Source organism: Mizuhopecten yessoensis, unplaced genomic scaffold (assembly GCF_002113885.1).
Source record: "Mizuhopecten yessoensis strain PY_sf001 unplaced genomic scaffold, ASM211388v2 scaffold10415, whole genome shotgun sequence".
Lineage (NCBI taxonomy): Eukaryota > Metazoa > Mollusca > Bivalvia > Pectinida > Pectinidae > Mizuhopecten > Mizuhopecten yessoensis.
In genome coordinates this window covers 46,691-53,030 of record NW_018408535.1, presented here as the reverse complement: position 1 = coordinate 53,030, position 6,340 = coordinate 46,691, and the positions used below count along the sequence as shown (strand labels likewise).

The following is a 6,340-nucleotide window of genomic DNA, read 5'->3' as shown; positions in this document are numbered from 1 at the left end:
TTCATATGTACTGGTGCATAACAAATCTTAAATTTGATTTAAAAAAAAAACGAATTTGTTTGCGACTGTAGATAACAAATATTTACGATCAGTACACTACCAAAGGGTCATAATCGTACAGCAATTTAAGAGTAGTTGAGGTTCGGGTGTAGTAGTCTAGGTATGATGCGTGTCTACGACTGCGCGGTACATCTACTTTCTATTTAATACCAATACACGGTTTAGCAGTGTTAGATTTCAGTTTTTGACTCTACAGTTGACTTCACCTTTATAAGGACAACGCAGCTAAGGTAAGTTGCTTTTGCAGAGAATGGTTTTCAATAAATAACATACATCTACATCCTAACGTAGAGCTTTCTTTCAGAATGGGATACAAGACGTTACATTAATATACTCCAGCAATAACATACGTTTGATTAGATAGTCAAGAGCTCGCTCCTTTTGTCATGACTTCCGTGATAAATGTCGCCTGCTGAGGGACCGACTTACAACCTGTGGTGATGTAGGTTGATCAGAGGGACCGACTTACAACCTATAGTGATGTAGGTTGATCAGAGGGACCGACTTACAACCTGTGGTGATGTAGGTTGATAAAGACTAGGGACTTATGGTCCCTATCATAATTGCATAGGTAGTCATGTTATTTCTGTGTGTTATGCAGGATGCTGTTTTAAACTATGTTCATTAGAGTCCCTTGGGGTCGTCTTTTCATTGCTACACGTGTTCTCGAGGTGAGGACGGACATTACTTGGATTTAACCTAGATTTACATATCAGGTGTCGTCGATGATGTGATGTAAATCTTTCGTTTCTTCATATGTCCCCGTTTTACAGATTTAGAGTCCGAATTATTGTTTCGTTTACGTGTTGTTGTTTATTTATGTTTCTCAATCTTACACCAGTACTTGTACAATCTTCCATGGGAAATTATATTTTGTGTTTACTTCACGGAGTCCTTTTCTTTGATGTTGATTTTTCTGGTTTATTGTTGATATTTTTATGTATCATTGCTATCATGGTATGTTGACAATATGATGTTGATTTCTCTGGTTTATTGTTGATATTGTTATGTATCATTGCTATCATGGTATGTTGACAATATGATGTTGTTTCCCTGGTTTATTGTTGATATTGTTATGTATCATTGCTATCATGGTATGTTGACAATATGATGTTGATTTCTCTGGTTTATTGTTGATATTGTTATGCATCATTGCTATCATGGTATGTTGACAATATGATGTTGTTTTCTCTGGTTTATTGTTGATAATGTTATGTATCATTGCTCTCATGGTATGTTGACAATATGATGTTGTTTCTAGCTAATGGTGTCGAGATATTCCGAATCATTTTGGAAGCTTATTATTTAAGCTGCTGATCTAAATTCTATAATTCATGCTCCACTCTGTCCTGTTTTGCTAGTTTACCGTGCCTCTCAATAAAGCGATATATAAATAAACAATTAGAAGTAGACGAAGTGATCAGTTCTGAGCTGTGATAAAGGCATTTAGTAATTTAGAAACATTATTAAGTGTTAATGGAAATCATGAGTATACTTTCGACAAATCGAAAATTATGACATTGGTGGTCCCGGGCATATATATGCGTATGCTTCTAAAAAACAAATCAATAAACTCCAATCAAATCGATGTAAAATATGAATTGATGACGAGAATATAAACTAATAGTATGTCAACATAGTCAGAACGCATTGATTGTTACATGTATGTAAGACCTTCCAGCTTAAGAAATGAGCTTTTTATCATCGAATACAGCATTCTGAGTCACACAGCCGCCAACACCAAGGTCTGACAACCATTACTGGTAGGAAGATGTGGCAATGACAAGTGTTCGGTGTTACTTTTTATAACGGTGATTTATGCAGCTATGAACATATATAAGCGGTGGTTTGTGATCACTTATTTACTTAAATCAACATTTTATCCTAAATCAAAACACTTCCTGTTAATCTACTATAAAGTAAACGTTAGTGTTAAACTCCTACATTGACCAGTGAGGTACTTGTCAAACTTGTTACTTTTATGTAATAATGACAAGAAGCAATGTCCAAGTTTACATTAATATAATAATAAGGTGTAGATAATGATTTATTTATATGTTAAATATATGTTGATGAATTATAAACAGCATGGTTTTGAATTCTAATATATTCATCTCTAAAGGACTCTCTTCCTATGCTTTCTTGGATACATACAAATATACACTTTTATGTAAAGATGGGTTATTTTTGTAGATTAACTGATATGCGGTGATTAAGGATAGCGGCTTTTGTCTGTGGAACTCGTTTAAGTTGAGGCAAAGTCGGATTTCATTGTAGCGTCTACACGTGCATTAGCTTTGATATGTGATGTCTGTAAACATCATTTCCATTTCGGACGTATGAACACAATTTATATATTCAATATTCACCTACTCATTAGGCGTGAAGATAACGTCCATAGTGTTAAACTGTACTGTTCATCTGCGGCTGATACCGATAGGGGAGACTTACATTAAACTTACCAGAGGTTGACGAGATGATGGCATGGCTCTCTGCGTGTTGTACTAAATCTAAATCTACATCTAAATATATTTCATTGACGCTAGATCGCTGGAATTAATACGCCTTGACTCCCGAAAAAGATGGATGATTGATATGAAGAATTTAAACGGGGACCCTATTACCAGCACTGTATTAAGGTAGGATCGGAGTTGTGGTAATAGATATCAGCTGAGTTAACGTGCGTTTTAATGTTATTGTTTTTTTCTCTTAAAGGATGATATGGTACATGTATCGGTAGCTTGGTTTGGTTTGTTTGTGTTTTACGTCCTTTTAACAGCTATGGTCATTAAAGGACATGGGTTTCGGCGGTGGAGGAAGGCCGGAGTTCCCGGAGAAAAAAACACCGACATGCAGTCAGTACCTGGCGACTGTCCCATATAGGTCTCGAACCCGCAACCCAGTAGTGGAGGGCTAGTGGTAGCAGAATGTCAGACGCCTTATCCACTTAACCACCCCGGCCCCTTGGTATCGGTATAGCTACCATAAAAAAGGCCGAGAGGTCGAGCATTCCACGGATATTGGGCCCCCTTCCAAATTACAGGAGGATCAAAGATAAACCAAAAACCGGATATGTCACATAAATCAATTAACTATTATACAAACGTTCAGTATGTTTAGACAGAAAATGCAGTCTGGATAAGACCATATATCAAGTTCTTCTTACGCAACGTCACTAGAACGTTCCGTTTAATGTGTTATGATGTCACATCCAGACCGTCACACCGCATGGTGGTTTGTACTAGATTATACCAATATATACTGAGAGAGCAAACGTTCCTACATCAATATTACACCAATTTTCTTTTAGCATGTAGTGTTAATTTTTTTTTATTATACATTTTATTGGCGAAAGATTCCCCATTTACTTACTCATGTGTACGACAAGTTAGGTTCATAAAAAAAGCGTCGGACGTCCGCTATTTTAAGTTTTGTAGTTAACCCCTAAAACATGTAGTTAATTACCCCTTATCGACATGAGGCCGGGTGTAAGTATATTTATAAACAGAGCTCGCACTAGCATGTAGTGTAACTGACCCTCGCATACTACCCGTATCTATTTATAAAAAAACCTTACACTAGCATGTAGTGTAACTGACCCTCGCATACTACCCGTATCTATTTATAAACAGACCTTACACTAGCATGTAGTGTAACTGACCCTCGCATACTACCTGTATTTATTTATAAACAGACCTTACACTAGCATGTAGTGTAACTGACCCTCGCATACTACCAGTATCTAATTATAAACAGAGCCCACACTAGCATGTAGTGAACTAACCCTCGCATACTACCCGTATCTATTTATAAACAGACCTTACACTAGAATGTAGGGTAACTGACCCTCGCATACTACCTGTATTTATTTATAAACAGACCTTACACTAGCATGTAGGGTAACTGACCCTCGCATACTACCCGTATCTATTTATAAAAAAAACTTACACTAGCATGTAGTGTAACTGACCCTCGCGTACTACCCGTATCTAATTATAAACAGAGCCCACACTAGCATGTAGTGTAACTGACCCTCGCATACTACCCGTATCTAATTATAAACAGAGCTCACACAAGCATGTAGTGTAACTGACCCTCTCATACTACCCGTATCTTATTATAAACAGAGCCCACACTAGCATGTAGTGTAACTGACCCTCGGATACTACCCGTATCTATTTATAAACAGAGCTCGCACTAGCATGTAGTGTAACTAACCCTCGCATACTACCCGTGTCTATTTATAAACAGACCTTACACTAGCATGTAGTGTAACTGACCCTCGGATACTACCCGTATCTATTTAAAAACAGAGCTCGCACTAGCATGTAGTGTAACTAACACTCGCATACTACCCGTGTCTATTTATAAACAGACCTTACACTAGCATGTAGTGTAACTGACCCTCGCATACTACAATATATGTACCCGTATCTATTTATAAACAGAGCTCGCACTAGCATGTAGTGTAACTGACCCTCGCATACTACAATATATGTACCCGTTTCTATTTACTATTTACTACATTGGTTGGCTTTACATAGAGTTCACACTAAAGTCCTTACTTTATCAATTTTTAAGTTAAATAGCATACCAGTTTGACGAACCATATCCGTCTTCAGGGAACCAGGACGTAAATAGGGTAAGCACCCTGCTGAGCTCTACTTTCACGGGTCCACACATGTACATATATTTTTTGACTAATTTCTGTTAATAACCTTTAGCAGAAAATCGATTTTCGACATGAATACAAATCAACGCCATCCTTCGATCATAACATATTGCCTGGTGTATATGATTACGGATTTATTGTTAATTTATCAGTAATATTTTTTCTCGAACCGCACCTCCTGACAAGTTACAACGACATTATTTCTGTCCGCTAGCTATGCATCGTTACTGCACAGCTGTCCACTAGCTATGCATCATTACTGCACAACTTCTGTCCGCTAGCTTTGCATCGTTCCTGCACAGCTGTCCACTAGCTATGCATTATTAATGTACAACTGTCCACTAGCTATGCATTTCTGCTAGCTATGCAGCATTACTGTACAACTGTCCGCTAGCTATCCATTATTACTGCACAACTGTCCACAAGCTATGCATCGTTACTGCACAGCTGTCCACTAGCTATGCATTCTTACTGCACAACTGTCCACAAGCTATGCATCGTTACTGCACAACTGTCCACAAGCTATGCATCGTTACTGCACAGCTGTCCCCTAGCTATGCATCACTACTGCACAACTGTCCACTATCTATGCATTATTACTGTACAACTGTCCAGTAGCTATTCATTATTACTGCACAACTGTCCAGTAGCTATTCATTATTACTGCACAACTGTCCAGTAGCTATGCATTATTACTGTATAACTGTCCACTAGGTATGCATTAATACTGCACAACTGTCCACTAGATATGCATCGTTACTGCACAACTGTCCACAAGCTATGCATAGTTACTGCACAACTGTCCACTAGATATGCATCGTTACTGCACAACTGTCCACTATCTATGCATCATTACTGCACAACTTCTGTCCGCTAGCTTTGCATCGTTCCTGCACAGCTGTCCACTAGCTATGCATTTCTGCTAGCTATGCAGCATTACTGTACAACTGTCCAGTAGCTATTCATTATTACTGCACAACTGTCCACTAGCTATGCATTATTACTGTACAACTGTCCACTAGGTATGCATTACTACTGTACAACTGTCTGCTAGCTATGCAGCATTACTGTACAACTGTCCGCTAGCTATGCATTATTACTGCACAGCTGTCCACTAGCTATGCATCACTACTGCACAACTGTCCACTAGCGCTGCCTCATTACTGCACAACTGTACACTAGCTATGCATTACTACTGTACAACTGTCTACTAGGTATGCATTACTACTGTAGAACTGTCCACTAGCTATGCATTTCTGCTAGCTATGCAGCATTACTGTACAACTGTCCGCTAGCTATCCATTATTACTGCACAACTGTCCACTAGCTATGCATTATTACTGTACAACTGTCCACTAGCTATGCATGACTACTGTACAACTGTCCGCTAGCTATGCATCGTTACTGTACAACTGTCCGCTAGCTATGCTTTATTACTGCACAACTGTCCACAAGCTATGCATTATTACTGTACAACTGTCCACAAGCTATGCATTATTACTGTACAACTGTCCACTAGCTATGCATTACTACTGTACAACTGTCCGCTAGCTATGCATCATTACTGTACAACTGTCCGCTAGCTATGCATTATTACTGCACAACTGT

General features: G+C 38.4%; 1 protein-coding gene across 1 annotated transcript in view; it reads left to right on the top strand.

Moving 5' to 3' along the window:
* Positions 1–229: 229 nt before the first annotated feature.
* The window catches only part of LOC110460516 (sodium- and chloride-dependent betaine transporter-like), a 22,330-nt gene continuing 16,219 nt past the window's right edge, over positions 230–6,340 (top strand). The window contains exons 1-2 of the mRNA XM_021513466.1: positions 230–290; positions 2,607–2,699. The gene's annotated coding sequence lies outside the window, so the exon portion shown is untranslated. The remainder of the gene's footprint in view (positions 291–2,606; positions 2,700–6,340) is intronic.